The following is an 18,078-nucleotide window of genomic DNA, read 5'->3' on the forward strand; positions in this document are numbered from 1 at the left end:
TCAGATGAGAAAACTGTGGTCAGAAAGGTAAACTGAGAGGCCTGTTTTGGAAGAGAAGTGCAAGTATGTGATATCCAGGTTAGTGCTCTTTCTCTGGGCGATGCCTCCAGACTTCTCTGTTGGATCCTCACCTCCATCTCTTCTCTCTTCTCCAGCGTGTATGTAATTATTGCCCACCTTCACGCCCTATGCCTTCCACAGCCACTGTGAGACAGGAATAAGAGACCCTTCGAGGTCAAAGTGTACCAAATAGAAAGCAAAATAGAACAAAATGCCTCAGGATTCTTATTTTAATTTTATTAAAATTTGTAAGGAATAAGGAATAATCTTTTTTCCAGTGAGCAAACATAGGAAACCCTTCCAAGGGTAAGCTCAGCTACAGCATGTCTAAGATAATTTTCTTAGTGGCAAGAAGGTATGTTGATAGAACTACCAGATCAAATCAGGCCCCTCCTACCCTTCTGGGTATTATTGAAAATAGTTATTATTTTCATGAAAGCAATGTACACTTATTCAAACAAATATAAAAAAAAAAATTTCCAAATGCCATAATTCAGAGATAACAATTTTTAAAAATTCATGTTATACTCCAGACATCTCTAAAAATAAAAATATATAAAGGTATAGTAATACAGTGTATATAAACTGGATTTTATTATATACACAGTTCTTTTTTCATGAAAAATATATCATGAATAACATCATTTTTAAAAGTCGCATAGTGTGAAGTGGATGTACCATCATTTATCTAACCAGTATTCTATTGATTCATTTCTGGTTTTCCCCCCAAATGTTTACTATTTTAAACAACTCTGTGATGAGTTTCTTAATGCATGTACCTTTGCACAACTGTACAGCTGTCTTCTTGAATAAATTCCTTGAAATGACATTAATGTCAGCCAATTTTTCTTCGTTATCAACTAGAAAAAAAGAAAACTGTGGTTACTTTGAAAAATATAATTTACACGTGAGACGCAAAATGACCAGATTCTCCCATTTGAAACACAGATTAACCTTGAACAGTATGTTTATCTATCTGGAGTGTGTTTCAGTAACGTGTGTCAAAGCTCCTTGAAGCAGAATAATGTGTGTCACAGCTCCTTGGAGCAAGGTGATAGAGACTGAAAGTTGATTCAACCAAAATCCTTTCTCTATTGCTTGCAGAACTCTGACTTTTTTTCAGGGTGACTGTGTCCAATTAAAAATACTTGTTTACTCAGGCTCTTATAAGCCATGGTTTCCCATGTGACCTGTCAGCAGAATGAAAGTAGATGTTGCTAGGAGAGGCTCAAAGTTTTATGGAAGAAATTTCCTGTTAGCCATTGGACCTATACCTGTCCTTTATCTTACCTGGAACAGTGATATGATGTTAGATGTGGAGCAGCCCTATTTCAACCACAGTAGCAAAATTTCATGCACTAGAGAAGGAAATGGCAGCCCGCTCCAGTATTCTTGCCTGGAGAATCCCAGGGACGGGAGCCTGGTGGGCTGCGGTGTATGGGGTCACACAGAGTTGGACACGACTGACATGATTTAGCAGCTGCAGCAGCAGCAGCAAAATAATAGCATAGCCAGAGGGACTGGTTTGTGATTGCTTTGAAGGGTCAGCTTATCAGCCCTGGTCTCCTCACTTCTGGGTTTGTTGTTATATGAAGGGGTTTGTTGTTGTATGAAGGAAAATAAATCCATTCTCTTTAAGGTTTTTGTTGTTTTTGTTACAAGCACTGAATAAAATTCCTAATTGGTATAAAAAGATGGAAAAAGTCATTATTTATTTAGCACTATAGGTAGAATTTTTTAATAAACAGGGTAAGATGAAAATGGGAACACAGAATGGAAACAAGCAAAAACCACTCTCTAATAAACTTAGTTTTCCTTTAAATATCCAAATATTACAATTAGATTAACAACTCTTTAGTAATAAATTTAATATAGATTAAATTCTGTAAATTATATAATAATGTATAGATTAAATGGACTTCCCTTGTGGCTCAGATGTAAAGCGTCTGCCTACAGTGTGGGAGACCTGATTTCGATCCCTGGGTTGGGAAGATCCTCTGAAGAAGGAAATGGCAACCCACTCCAGTACTTTTGCCTGGAAAGTTCCATGGACAGAGGATCCTAGTAGGCTATAGTCCGTGGGGTCACAGAGTTGGACATGACTGAGCAACTAAACTTCTAAAACTATAAACTATTTAGAATTTAATATAAAATGAATTTAATTATAAATTAAATTAAAACTACTGGAATAGTAGTTTTAAAATATGTTCACAAGTTCTTTGATACTTCTTTCAAAAATTGAGCTTAATTCCCCTCACCTGGAGTTTGGACTGTACTTAGTGACTTGTTCTCATAAAGGATGTAGAAATACTGTAATGTGACTTCTAAGCGGAAACTTATAAAACATATGCCAGCTCTCTTCTTGTTCTCTCTGGGATTGCTCACTGGGGAAAGGTAATTGTCATGTCATAAGGACACTCAGCAACTTAGAGAGAGGCCCATGTTATGAATAACTAAGGCTTCCAGCCAACATTCAGTGAGGAACTGAGAACGCCTGAAAACAGCCATGTGAGTGAATTTGGAAGCAGATCCTTCAGCCTAGCCAAGCCTTCAGATGACTACATCCCTTGTCAGTATCTTTATTGTACCCGAAGAGAGTTCATGAACCAAAATCAGTCAGCTTAGCCACTCCCAAATTCAAGTCTGCAGGAACTGTAAAATAATGAATATTTGTTGTTATAAGCCATTAAATTTTGGGATAATTTGTTGTACAGCAAAAGTAACTAGTAAACAGCTGGATATAGTGGAGCCTACCTAGCAGAATCTAGGTATTTGATTATTTGTTGTTTTGAATGAGTGAACAACTGAATGAAGTGCAATATAGTATCTTTTTCATTTAAAGGGGAACATTACCATGCTTGTATTATTTTTGACCCCTGACACCTGTAGTGTAAGGTTTTTCTAACATGATCATAGGGAGATGAGTTGTGAATCTTACTGAAATCTGAAAAATGACAGTCCTATAAGAAACATATAATGAATAGTGCAGTGGAACCCTTGAGATGTGAATGATGCTCCCAGTTTTTTGTTTGTTTGTTTGTTTTTTACTTTTATTTGCATTTTTTTTTTTTGCAGCATTTATTCCTGGGCCATACGTTTTTGTTTCTTCAACTTCTTCTGGGACATCTTTTTCTTCTGTGCCACCTTCTCTTCTGGTTTAGGAACAGTCTGTTCTTTTTCAGTAAGGATCTCAGTTTTATCAATAATTAGCTGAGTATCAAGTTATCAAAGCCCTCTAAACCTCAATTTTCCTATTGATAAATTGGAGAAAGCAGTCCTGACTGGCCTCAAAAGGTAGTCAGTGGGATTATATGTGACAGGGATTATATCATTCTTTTAATTACATTAGATTCATAAGTTAAATATTTTAGGAGTGTGTACCATGGAAACTTTTCTTTTGAGAAGTGATAACAAATAACTAATTTTGCTGATGGCTCAAATGGTAAAGAATCCACCTGCAATGCAAGAGATGGTGTTTCAATCCCTGGGTCAGGAAGATCCCCTGGAGAAGGGAATGGCTACCCACTCTGGTATTCTTGCCTGGAGAACTCCATGGACAGAGGAGCCTGACATGGGGTCACAAAGTGTTGGACACGACTAACACTTTGTAAAATATTAGTATTGTTCATAGTAAGAAGTTAGGATTTAAGAGTATAGCAGGATGGTTAGTTATTATACGTCAGATCTCACTTTATTACCCTGTTGAAATTTTATTGCCTGTTTAAAAGAATAAATAACTATGACTGCCTCCTTTCTCTTTTCAAAAATTAATTTGTAATTGTGGTTGGGTGTGTGTCCCTCTTTATGGTAACAGTAGTTAAACATACTTAGTAATAAACATACATTTAACCAATAATTTAAGTCTAAGCTTTTATTCTAGAGCAAAATTGCACCCAACAGCAAGAAAATAAATAGTAGAAAACATGTATTTCTCTTTCAGAGAGGAGGACTTGGGCACAAAAGGGAAAGCACTATATAATGGAACATCAGAAGTAGAGATTATGCAATTACAGGCAATGTACAATTTGGTGCTGTGGCTAGGTCCAGAGGTAAATATATGAGGATGAGTAAGACAAGACTTAAGTGTAAGATTTAAGTCTTGATAATGTAATGGATGAATTGTCCATACTTCCAGGTTTTGTTGTGTTTTCTGCTCCTCAGCTGTAACTCTAAACTAGATGAAACTACAGACTAAACTAGATATCAGAGTATTTGTGGTTGTAGATGACCCCAACTAGCTACCATCTTTATTAACTTGAATAGGAAGAAGAACCCTAGAAAAAAGAGACAGAGCTTCCTTCTCTGGAGACAGCATGCTTTTCAATGGCGCTTCTCATTTCGTTAAAAATTCCTGCTAGGATACAGTATTTTCATTCTGTGGAACCTGAGAGAGCATTTTCCAAACAGTTTTTTTTTCCTTGCAGCTACATGTGCACAAAATCAACCAAGATTTTGAGATAGTCGGAAAGGCTAGTGTTATTGTCTGAATAGACTGACATGTAAAGGGAATAAAGGTGGAGAACAGAGGAGGAGATAAAGAAAAAAGGAAAGTCTAGGAAATACTTTTAACCTCAAGGAAAGAGGACTCAGCATGAGTCACAAGTTATTAGCTTGAAAGCAGAGTCTGCCACGTGTGCACTGAGGAACCAGAGAAATAGACTCAGCTTAGAAGGTTGGACTCCCTGGGGTTATCCTGTGTTGCTCTAGTTCCCTGGAATAAGCATCAGAATATACCTTAATTATTTTCCCTGGTGGCTCAACAAAAGCAGAAAACATTTGTTGTAAATGAAGTAGGTGATGCTTTAGAATCCCTAAGCAGTAAATTATTTATAAATGTGTTCATTACCTCTGTTAGTGTAAAAAACGGACAAATTTTAGCTATGTAAAGTGGCACAATTTTTTTCTTTTTTCTCTTAAGTTTTATTTAAAGGTTTTTAGATCTAGGAATGGGTTGGATAGATACTTTGTTGGCTTTCTGTCCATCATCCATTAAGAAGAGCTCTCTTGCTTTCCCTTTTTCCCTCCAATTCCCATCTAGAGGTTTGGTCTCTCTAACCATGTATGTGTATATACTATCTTGTTTGGATAGAGTTTGATCCTTGAAGGAATCTGACTCAATCAGATCCTCTCCTCTGAGGATTTGGAATTGGAAGAGCAGTTTTAGTTGCTCTCTATTGAACACTGAAGCTCTAACACAAACAGGGGCTTGTAACCCAAACATGTGAACGCTAGGTAAGGGAAACCCATTATAGACGGAGAAATGAAGCAGTCTATCTGAGAAACGACTCTGAGCTTTGGTGCTGTCACAGAGACAGAGAGAGAAAGGGAGGAGAGTCACTTTCTAGCTTCTCACAGATTTCCCATGACCTCCATCCCACTAATGGCCCATTACTCTTGAGATCCATGAATCCCTACATTGTATTCTTATATTAAGTTACACTTTTTTGGTTAAGTTAGTTTGAGTGGATAATTTTTCCATTCTTTAAAACATATTTTATCACTTCATTTAAGAGTGATCTGAATCGTTCTTTTCATTTATAAGTAAAAAGCCTTTTGAAAGCTTTGGCCTTAGGAAAACATAAATCTTTGAAAAGCATGCAAAATTTCAGTCTTTTGAATGAAAAGAGCAAAATGGCAGAGTAGGAAGCTTCCCGCTCCCATTCTTCTACAGAAACATTGAAAAACAAGCAGAAACAATCAATTTTGTGACAACTCTAGAAAACAGTTGAACGTTTACAGTAACCAAATGAGCACTGAATCAAAGAGGCACTTCAAAATAATAGGAAGGTTTTGTAGTGATTTATTTGTCCTTCCACTACCACTGCCCCTGTGTGTATGTGTACGCGTGCAGTCCTGTCCAACTCTTCTCAACCCCATGGACTGTAGACCGCCAGGCTCCCCTGTCCACGAGGTTTTCCAGGCAAGAATACTGGAGTGGGTTGCCATTTCCTTCTCCAGGGGACCTTCCTGACTCAGGGATCTAACCAGCATCTCTTGCGTCTCCTGCAGTGTCAGGTGAATTCTTTGCCATTGCACCACCTGGGAATCCTGCGCTAGAGGTTAGTGAAGTAATATGGTGAGACTGTCATCCAGGAGCGCTAGTTAGTGCCTTTGTCAGCAGGGACTCCAAAGCTCTCTGTCTGTCTCCTCATCATGTGAGGACACAGTGAGGAGGCAAATGGAATTGGCAGGAACCTTGATTTTGGACTTTCCAGCCTCCAGAACTATGAGAAATTTCTGTTATCTAAGCCATCCAGGCTGTGCTATTTTGTTGTAGCAGCCCAAGCAGAGTCATAGAGGGGGCAGCCTAAAGGACGATGCTCACTGTTCCACTCAGAACTCAGGAGACAGCTTGAAAATACTGCAAGCTAAATGAAAAATCTTCAGACACTTGGGGCATAAGTTACGGTTGAAACTTATAGCAGATTGGCTAAGGGAAAAACTGGGGAGAGTTTCTTTGGGAAATTAGGACATTTAAAAGCAATTAAGGGGACTTCCCTGGTGATCCAGGGACTAAGGCTCCTCATTCATAATGCAGGGGCCTTGGGTTGGATCTCTGGTCAGGGAACTAAATCCCACATACTGCAACCAAGATTAAAGATCCTACATGCCATAACTAAGACCCAGCACAGCCAAATAAATAAAAATAAATATTTTTTAAACATTTTAAAAAATAAAAGCAACTTTGTAAATGGGGTAATTTAGAAAACCATGTATGTGCCCAGGATAAGACACATGCTCAAAAAACACCTGAGAAGACCCTCAGCTTTTTCTTGGGCTGATCCTTTGGCACAGTGCAAGCCTGGCAAGTTGAAGATCAGTGCCAGTTTGCCGAGACTTGGAGGTTCCCAGCATTCAAAGAAATTTCTATCAAAACACTAGCTGAACACAAGCTAAGAAACAGACTTCAATGACCACATTGACAAAGAATATAGTCTTTGCAGTAATAGTTTGGGATCAGCATTGAATAACCTGACTGCTTCAGCCTTTCAGCAACCAAAAAGTAGCAAGTCTTGTGAAAAGGAGAGAATCTTACTTCCAAGTACATACTGTGAGTGAGTGAAATTTGCTCAGTTGTATCTAACTCTTTGTGACCCATGAACTGTAGCCTGCTAGGCTCCTCTGTCCATGGAATTCTCCAGGCAAGAATACTGGAGTGGGTAGCCGTTGCCTTCTTCGGAGCATCTTCCCAATCCAGGGATTGAACCCAGGTCTCCTGCGTTGCAGGCGGATTCCTTACCTTCTAGCCACCAGGGAAGTCCCAAGTACATACTACAATAGTAAAATTTCCTGTTTTCATTAAAAAAAATAAAAAAGCATACAAAGAAACAGGAAAGTATGGCTATTTCTTTTTTTTTTTTTTGAAAATTTTCTTTCTTTTTTTTTTTTTAATTTTTCCATTTATTTTTATTAGTTGGAGGCTAATTACTTTACATCATTGCAGTGGTTTTTGTCATACACTGAAATGAATTAGCCATGGATTTACATGTATTCCCCATCCCGGTCGCCCCTCCCACCTCCCTCTCCACCCGATCCCTCTGGGTCTTCCCAGTGCACCAGGCCCGAGCACTTGTCTCATGCACCCAACCTGGGCTGGTGATCTGTTTCACCCTAGATAATATACATGTTTTGATGCTATTCTCTTGAAACATCCCACCCTCGCCTTCTCCCAGAGTCCACAAGTCTGTTCTATACATCTGAGTCTCTTTTTCTGTTTTGCATATAGGGTTATCGTTACCATCTTTCTAAATTCCATGTATATGTGTTAGTATACTGTAATGGTCTTTATCTTTCTGGCTTACTTCGCTCTGTATAATGGGCTCCAGTATCATCCGTCTCAGTAGAACTGATTCAAATGAATTTCTTTTTAATGGCTGAGTAATATTCCATGGTGTATATGTACCACAGCTTCCTCATCCATTCGTCTGCTGATGGGCATCTAGGTTGCTTCCATGTCCTGGCTATTATAAAGAGTGCTGCGATGAACATTGGGGTGCACGTGTCTCTTTCAGATCTGGCTTCCTCGGTGTGTATGCCCAGAAGTGGGATTGCTGGGTCATATGGCAGTTCTATTTCCAGCTTTTTAAGAAATCTCCACACTGTTTTCCATAGTGGCTGTACTAATTTGCATTCCCACCAACAGTGTAAGAGAGTTCCCTTTTCTCCACACCCTCTCCAGCATTTATTGCTTGTAGACTTTTGGATAGCAGCCATCCTGACTGGCGTATAATGGTACCTCATTGTGGTTTTGATTTGCATTTCTCTGATAATGAGTGATGTTGAGCATCTTTTCATGTGTTTGTTAGCCATCGGTATGTTCCTTGGAGAAATGTCTGTTGAGTTCTTTGGCCCATTTTTTGATTGGGTCATTTATTTTTCTGGAGTTGAGCTGGAGGAGTTGCTTGTATATTTTTGAGATTAATCCTTTGTCTGTTGCTTCGTTTGCTATTATTTTCTCCCAATCTGAGGACTGTCTTTTCACCTTGCTTATAGTTTTCTTTGTTGTGCAAAAGCTTTTAAGTTTCATTAGGTCCCATTTGTTGATTTTTGCTTTTATTTCTAAAATTCTGGGATGTGGGTCATAGAGGATCCTGCTGTGATTTATGTCGGAGAGTGTTTTGCCTATGTTCTCCTCTAGGAGTTTTATAGTTTCTGGTCTTACATTTAGATCTTTAATCCATTTTGAGTTTATTTTTGTGTATGGTGTTAGAAAGTGTTCTAGTTTCATTCTTTTACAGGTGGTTGACCAGTTTTCCCAGCACCACTTGTTAAAGAGGTTGTCTTTTTTCCATTGTATATCCTTGAAGTATGGCTATTTCTAAGGAATGAAATAAATTGGTAGAAAGACTGAAGGCAGGAGGAGAACGGGGTGACAGAAAATGAGATGGTTGGATGGCATCACCCACTCGATGGACATGAGTTTGAGCAAGCTCCAGGAGTTTGTGATGGACAGGTAAGCCTGGTGTTCTGCAGTCCATGGGGTCGCAAAGAATTGGACATGACTGAGTGACTGAATTGAACTGATCTCTGAGGAAGTCCAGACATTGGAATTACTGGACAGAGATTTTAAAACCACTGTCCTGAAACATGCTCAAAGAACTAATAGAAAACATAGACGAAGAACTAAAGGGATGAATTAAGAGTGGAATTACATAAAACTAAACAGCATAAAAATAATCAAATCTCCTAGATGCCTACTTCTATCCCAAATAATCCCAGCAAAGTAGGTCAAAGTCTTTCCAATTTTTATTTTGGTCTGATTTCAGATTTTACAAGTTTGCAAGAATAGTACAAAGAATCCTCGTATTACTTTTCCCCTGATTATTATTTTAAAATTTTAACAACTCACGTGAACTGTTTTCTTATTTTTCTGCCTCCAAACCCTACCTATGTTTTTAATGCTGATCTTTTAAATGAGGTGTCAGCAAACTACAACCTTTTGACTAAATCCAGCGCATAAAAGATCTTTATTTAGTCCCAGTTCTGCTGGTACAAGGATTGCCATCCTCTTACACAGATGAGTGGGCACAACCTTGTCTCTCTATCCTAACCCGGCTGCTGTCTTTCAGATATCTGGTCATTTTCTCTAACTGATTACTGTGACTTCTTGTCCTGCGCACAGAAAAACAGCAGCCTGACTACGTTCTAACTTCTTAAGACACTGTTTGGTCCTTCTAGTGAATGTCTCTGATCTAAAGGAAATACCTCAGTGCCCAATAAAGGTGACAGGCAAGGTTAATCCTTACCAAGCTGGGGCATTCCTGGGGCATTTTACCGTGACTCACTCTAGACATCTTAAGTAATAAAAGCAATACTGTGCATGTGATCAAAGACAGCAAACCTGAGGTGGACATAATGCGCATTGCTCTGGTCTTCATTCATGACTGAAAGGGTTGTTCCCCCAGGTATTGGGGTGCTGCCAACAGACAGCCATCAGGTGTCAGCCCTCTCAGAAAACTGCCTCAGATGCAGGTACCTGCCTCAAGTCAAGATCATGCCTTCTTTCAGGGCACCCACATCCAGTGACTGATTAGCATAGGGGTATAAAAACCCAGCCTCCCAACCTCAACATATAATATTCTCTAGAGCCATTCTGTCATCAAGAGTTCCCCACCAGATTGACTAAGGCCTCTGTTAGACAGCTTCAGCATATAGTTTCTCCTTCTGTTCAGTCTTACTTCTTTTTCTTCCATTTCACAGGCATTGACCTCAAAAGCACTCCCTAATAAGCTATATACGTTCTCATCACTGGGGAACTCAGCCTGTGACAAAACCTAAAGCAAGAGGAGAGCTATTTCTCAACCCTCTAGAAATCCAAGCTTCTTTTTAAATGTCTCTGGTCCATAGATAATGCAATTGTGAGTGACTTCTGTTTACCTAGATTTACCTCCTCAACATTAATATCGGTGCTCCACATGAGAAATAAAGAGAAACAGATCCAATGAACCAGTGCTGTCAGTTACCACAAATGAACCCATAATCATTTCACCATGCTGTTCAGTGGTGATTTGGACAATTACTGAAGCTTTTGGATTTTTTATATTTAATTAGAGGTAGAATTCTGAAATACTTTCAGTGGGCCAGGCTTCTTCATAACTATCTTTGCCTTAGGGTAAACATCAAGGTATTTGCATACATCTTTTTTTTTTTTTAATTGGGATATAGTTGATTTTCAATGTTGTGTTAATTCAGGTGTACAGAAAAATGAATCTGGTCTACACCTACATAACACACTCCAGTATTCTGGTCTGGGAAATCCCATGGGAAGAGGAACTTGGTAGTCTGCCGTCCATGGGATCACAAGAGTCAGACATGACTTAGCAACTAAACCACCACCACACACACACACACACACACACACACGTATGTTTAATACATATATCCACTCTTCCCATAGAGACCATTATAGAGTACTGAATTCCCTGTGCTATGCAATAGGTCCTTATTATCTTTTTCATAGATATTAATAGTAGTATGTGTCAATCCCAATCTTCCAATTTAAGCTCCCCATACCCCCCAGTAACCATAAGTTCATTTTCTTCATCTGTAACTCTGTTTCTGTCTTGTAGATAAGTTCATTTGTAGCCTCTTTTTAAATTCTCCATATAAGGGATATCATATGGTATTTGTCTTTCTCTGACTTACTTCACTCAGTATGATGGTATGACAGTCTCTAGGTTCATCCATGTTGCTGAAAATGGAATTATTTCGTTTTTTATGGATGAGTACTATTCTGTTGTATATTGGTACCACATCTTCTCTATCCATTCCTCTGTCAGTAGACATTTAGGTTGCTTCCGTTCCCTGACTGTTGTGAATAGTGCTGCAGTGAGAATAGAGATTGTGCACATCTTTTAAGGAAACTTGAAAAATCACATATTAGAGTAAGTATGGAAACTATTCATGTTTTCCTACCTTTCTGGTATCTTTTTAAAAATGTATCCATGGTGATACAACCTGATAGATACTGAGTGCTCAGTTTGCTCAGTTGTGTCAGACCCTGAGACCCTATGGACTGTAGCCCACCAGGCTCCTTGTCCGTGGGATTCTCCAGGCAAGAATACTAGAGTGGGTTGCCATGCTCTTTTCCAGGGGATCTTCCTGACCCAGGGCTTGAACCCACATCTCTTATGCCTACTGCATTGACAAGTGGGTTCTTTACCACTGGTGCTACCTGGGAAGCCCCATGATAGATACTGGAGATTAGATAAAAGGTGTTTTAATGCTGGCTCTGAGACTTCACAGCTGCTTTCTGAGCTTCATGATCCTCCACTGTAAAAGGGAAACAATGATGCCCATTTTTTATTGTTGTTGTATTGGTTAAATGAGAGGATATTTGCAAAGGGCCTGCAATATTCAAGTACTCAATAAATGCTAGCTATTTTTATAAACAAGTATAATAATGATGATAAGTGGACTGACCAAAGGTTTTTGAAAGGAAATATCTTTTCAACAAATACTGTAATTTATTGCTACGTGTTTTAGTAGCAAACAAAGATAGTCACTATAAAGATTTCTACACTGAAATATACATAAGTGATTTTCATCCAAGAGGCAATGTTTTGAAAGTAGAGGAGTTGAATGAAGTGATTTCTAAAGGATTCCTCCCTGCAGCGCACCCCGCAGTGTTTAAAGCCTTATGAGTCTATGGATTAGGATGAGCCTCCAAAAATAAGAGCAACTATTTCTTGGAATTTGAGTTTTTCTCTATTGAGAATGGGTGCATGTCAACAGAACACTTGTTCTATTAGTCCTCTTGGCTAATAGTCTACTTGTAAGTAATTCAGACTCAATCTATTATAACATTGTTTGTACACCTGACAGTACAGAAATAGTAATGATTAAATTATTATAAAAATGGAAGTTACTGTCCATTATTTTGTCCTTACCTTATGATAACTTAAATTCTATTTAAATTGATTATATATTATGGCTCATTATTTTTCTCTCAATATTAATTACTTCTGATTAGTGCCATGTATGTATATGGAGGCAATTCTGCCCAAACAGAAGGAAAGGATTCTGCCTTCCTTCTGTCATCTGTTAACCTTGTTCTCAGGAACTGATTTCTCTGATACAATCCCTGCATCTACTGTACATCTTTGGATGTGTCCTTGGACACATGCTCTCTTTTTCATCTTTTTCATCTCTAGAATGAGTTGCATGTATAAGTCCATCCTTTAGAGCCAATTTAGAGTCAAGCTTACCTCAATTTTGAGCTGGATTTACAGTCTCTCTTACTGAGTGGATCCAGGCTAGCAGACACACAAGACCATCTTTGTTTTCCTCCCCTTCTGTCTCTATATCCATCTTTCTACTTCCTGACTAAGAATAGGAGTCTTTCTTTCCTCATTTCTCAAAAGAAATAGCACAGTATTTTGTCTCTTTCTTTCTGCTCTATTTCAGCCACTTAATATATGCATTAGAACATTATCAGTCAAGGTTGCATTCCCTGTTCCCTTAATATATTAGACTTTGGTCAGGGACATAAATGATGGGAGGAAATGGTGGGGGAAGGGGTTGAGGATGGAAAGTGGAGGCTGGTGAGCAGGAAGATAGCACTTTATAGTTGAAGCCTGAAAGATCTCGATGGAAACTTGAGGATGGTATACAAGCACAGAATAGAAAGAAACTTGTAGAGTTCAGAAGAACCAGAACTCCATTCTGTGAAGAGACTGAAATTTGTACCCAGTAGAAACTATAGAGTGGCTCAGTGGTAAAGAGTCCACTTGCCAACGCAGGACACGGGGGTTTGATCCCTGTGTTGGGAAGATCCCCTGGAGAAGGAAATGGTAACCCACTCCAGTATTCTTGTCTGGGAAATCCTGTGGACAGAGGAGCAGGGTGGACTAAAGTCCATGGGGTCTTAAAAGTGTCAGACACAACTTAGTGATTAGGCACCACCACTGTAAAACGTGGAGTGGGCCTAGTGGCAAGAAGCACAAAAATGTCAGGCAGGAAAGAGCTGAAGGGTGGAATAAAGATGAAGAAATTTAACTCGTTTTGCCTCTCATATACAAATGGTCATTTATGGTGTTGCTGGGTTTTATCTTTGAAGCGCAGGCACATCCCCCAGTTTATTAACACGAGTGAGTGCAGACCTCCCTGGAGTATGAGAAAGGAAATGAAAAAGAGCTGTGCTGCAGCCTACCAAGCTCCCAGCTGACTGAAAGGCTTGTTCCCTTCTTCATCCATTATATGCCATGTGTTTATATGAATAGTTGTGATACTGCTTAAACACTGTTTCTTTAGGAAAATGCATCCATATTTGAGTTGGATCACCTCAAAATGAATTCTTGAAATATAACTCACACAGAGATAGGGGACTTCTTCTGGCTTACTATTAATAACATTAACCATCTAGATGTTGCAGATAAACAAAATGCAGGTGGTAGAACAGTGACTTGGCAAAGGCATCGTGATCAAATCAAGTTAAAATGAGAACTTCATGCTCCTTCAGTCTGTGAAACGTCTTTTTCTGCTGGATCTCTAAGGAGCATTCACCTTGAAGAGATTATTGGGGAAGGAAGCATGAGGGGACAGAACATACTACCAAAGTCCAATGAACAGACCACTTCCTTTCTCTCTCTTCTTTGTATTGCTATTTCTCTTCCAATCTATAAATCTTTCCTCTTCCCCACCTCCTTCTCTGTTTTGGATGGGCGGATGGATTTTTGTTTTTCTCTTCTCCTTTTTCTTTGCTTTCTGGTCTTTTACTGCTCTCAGTACTTGGCCTACCTCTTATTTTTCAGGCCCAATTTTTATACCTCCCACTCCTAGTAAAGAAAACATTGTCACTATTACGATCTTTTTTTTTTTAAGTTTACATTCTGAACTCTTTCTGGCTCTGTGCCAAGCATTATAAAAAAGGAAATTTTTTAATACAAAACTGTAGACTGTGTGTGACTTCCAAAAATATACAGTCTGTTGTGAATCCCAGCTATTATTTTATAACCACCTTCATGATTCTTGACTTTTGTTTCTCAATCCCATTAAAAATCTGGTGATAGCAATAAAAATCTGGTGATACCAAAAATGTGTAAGTTACAAATATACCCAGTTTGCATGCAATTTCAGAAGGTGCAAAAATTCTCTGAACCCTTTAGGAGTTTATGACCTCATACCAAGAACCCTGCTGGTTGTCTCAATACAGTTTACAAATATCACACAATTTGAGATAGGAGGAGTATCTTAAAACATAGTCCATTTTAATTCATTTTGCTAAGAAAATCAATAAGCTATATATATGGCAGCTGTTTTGTGTTTGCAGAGGTAAAGGGAGAGGAAATGTTTTCACATTACACGTACATTGTCACATTGTCCAAAAGGGAGAAACGCTTCTTTAGTATTGCCTACTACGTACATACCTATTTCCAACATTATTATAGCAGCTTTAAAAATTATATATTTACATGTATATGTCTATAAGCATACAAATATATACATATGTATACAATTTGTGTATGTATTTATGTATGTGTAAATTTTTACGACAGCTATATCATGTAGGGCTCATTATACTCAGATATGGAAATTGAACTCAGTGGGATCAAATAGCTAATTCAGGTCACCTGCTAGTGAACAATAGGTGAGGATTCTAACCCGCATCTGACTCCAGTGCCCCCTTGGAGGATAATTTCTTATCTTTTTCTACTTAACCTAAAACGTAGCACACAGGAGGTACTCATGAAAGGTTGGATGTTGATTGGATTAAACTGAAGGAGGTCAAGTACAGAGCCCTGCCGTCGATTCCTAGAGACTAGAGACCACTCTCTGCACTGCCACCCCCCCACCCATTTAATTTCATTTCTTTAGAGAAAAGGAAGGTGGCATTCTAATAAGTTCTTAAAAACAGAGAAGAATCTACAAAATCTCTGAGAAATGTAGTAATTTTCCTCTATTCATCAGAGAAATATGTCATTTCCAGCAGTGTGAGGGTAACAGGCTTGAATGTGCCAGTTTTCATTTGGAAGGAATGTACTGCAAAGTTAATGCAATATTAACTTGAGGAAACCATTTTCAATTTGGTGAGTCCTCTGAACATTAAAGGAAGCATTGACTGAAGCTACTGCAGTATAAAGAACAATTTGAAACATGCCTGGGAGGAAAATACGGCAATTTTAGCATAAGGAAGTTCTCAATTGTCTAATTTTAAAGGAAAGAGAATCTCCTTGATTGAAGAAATTGTTCAGAACATATATGTACATACTCTAACTGAAGCTAGCTAATGAAGGAAGCTATAGTTTGAAGAGAGTTGGTGAGGAAAAGGAAAGCAATATTAGAGTCGGGCAACTCTGAGATAGAGGCTGATTATACTTCAAAGGAATATCTTTAGTGAAGCTAATAAATATTCAGCTAAGTTGAACAGAAACTGCATTGGAAGTAACTATATTCTTAGAAGCCAGTCAAGATAACAGAGTGATGCAGGATCAGTAACTGTTTCCTTGATTTAAAAATAACCCAATCTTGACTTTAGGTCAGGGCAAAATCATGATGTAAATTTTTTAATTTTTGCAATCTTTTCCTAAAAACATACTAAATAATTAGAATAGCAAAAGAAAAATTCTATTCACAGTATCCTCCAGAAGACCAACCAAAAACATCCACACTAAGCTCAGAACACCTGCAAGTGTTGTCTCACCCAAACCACAAATGAAGCAGGGCCAGTACAGAACACGCCTAGGTTTAGTAGCTGTGCAGAGCTAGTACAGGAGGAAGAGTTTCAATGGTTCTGGAAGCACTGCAATACAGCTATTGCCAGCAAGTCCTCAAAAAGAGAGAGCCCCTCCATGAATGGGATTTTCTGCAAGTGAATTTTGTGAGAATAGCAGTGAAAAGGAGAAGGTTCCAGACTCCATTTACGGATGAGTGGAATAAAAGGACCACAGCTCTACACTGAGGGACTGTGAAGAGATCAGGAGATACTGAAGTTATTGAAATGCTGAAAGAAGACAAAAATATCTAATAAAACTCCTTTCCTAAGGAAAATGCTCCTGTGAGAAGAATTCAGATGGATCAGGACAGGAAGTCTGAGGGCAAAGGAAAAAAAAAGGATCAAATATAGTGGGGAGACGTAGGACTCCACAGAAGGCAGATCTCAGAAAATGGGAATAACTACACAGAGAGGCTATTTGAATATATATTTGTATTTCTATCTCTTTATCTTTCTATTTCTTTGTGATAATAATAGAAGAGAGACCTCTCAAACAGTAAAAATAGGAAAAGTACTTTGGTACCTCTCAATCCCCTATGAGGGACCATTTTCTAAAAGCCCAGCACACCCAAATTATTTATACTTGAACAACAGAAAAGAATATTGTTGAACAACAAATATACTAATTTTTTTAAATGGACTAAATAATGCATTCCAGAAAATATACAATCAAAAAACAGCTAAAAAATAATATAAAAATTATCTAAAAGAACTCAAGAAAACAAAAAAACTACAAAAGAACAGCATGTATTATAATAAAATTAGGAAACTCAGAAATTAAAAAGAAAGAAAAGAGAGTCAAGAGAAAAAAGAATACAGAAGACAAGAAAAGAAGATCTAACATAAGTCCCATTTATATTGCAAGAGGAAAATAAAAGCAATGTAACAAAACATACAAAATTCCATAGTGCAAGATTTTCTTAAAATTATAAAAAATGAACATCTACATTGAAAGAGCAAACCATTAACCTTGGAAAATGAACCCAGAATTGTTAATACCAATACATATTCTGTTAAGATTGGACAGTAAAGAAAAATCCTTTGGACATTCAGGCACAAAGGTCAAAGTCTCTTTTAAAGAAAAGATAAAATCAAATATTCATACATACAGCTTAGTACAGTTAGGGAAACATATTGAAGATAATTAAGAAAAGAAAATATCAGTGATTTTTATATGTACCCAAAGTTGCCTTTAATTATAAAAATTACAGGAAAAACAGCTTTGAACATGCAACAACTCACGGAATATTGCTCCTTGAGAAGTCTATCTAGAAAACAAGGTACAGACAATCAGCACATGGTAGGAGATCCTTTAGTTAAGTGTCAGGCACATAATAACTTGCTAATAAATTTTAGTTGAACATATGGATAGATATATGGATACATGGGTTAAAGAATAAACTTACAAATTTTAGCATGTACCAGGTAGGGAAAAGGAGAGGATCATCCGTATTACTAGTTACCAGAGAGCTAAGAATACAAAATCATTCTTATTTCTGAGAAATTTTTTTTAGATCAAGATGAACAAACTGTGTCACAGATTTGCCCAGGATGCCCAAATAGACTGTGGATGAGCGAAATAGATCCAGAGTTTTCTCATACTTAGTGAAGTGCTCTTTAAAAACTTATTCACTGACAAAGTATAACGTTTAAATAACATTAGTCATTTTACCCCCCCAAATAAACAAGTCCTGTTTTCTGTATCCCATAGTAAAATGTTTACTGAAAACTGGGCCACAATTGTTTTTCATTAACTTAAAAAATTTACAACAATTTATTATAGAAAAATGGGGAAAATTCACTCA

At 37.9% G+C, this 18,078-nt stretch overlaps 1 protein-coding gene across 6 annotated transcripts in view; it reads left to right on the forward strand.

Moving 5' to 3' along the window:
* The window catches only part of ASNS (asparagine synthetase (glutamine-hydrolyzing)), a 139,547-nt gene that overhangs the window by 868 nt on the left and 120,601 nt on the right, over positions 1 to 18,078 (forward strand). For all 6 annotated transcript variants that reach the window (XM_020898988.2, XM_020898989.2, XM_070471145.1 and 3 more), the window contains exon 2: positions 5 to 78. The gene's annotated coding sequence lies outside the window, so the exon portion shown is untranslated. The remainder of the gene's footprint in view (positions 1 to 4; positions 79 to 18,078) is intronic.

Source organism: Odocoileus virginianus, chromosome 1 (assembly GCF_023699985.2).
Source record: "Odocoileus virginianus isolate 20LAN1187 ecotype Illinois chromosome 1, Ovbor_1.2, whole genome shotgun sequence".
Lineage (NCBI taxonomy): Eukaryota > Metazoa > Chordata > Mammalia > Artiodactyla > Cervidae > Odocoileus > Odocoileus virginianus.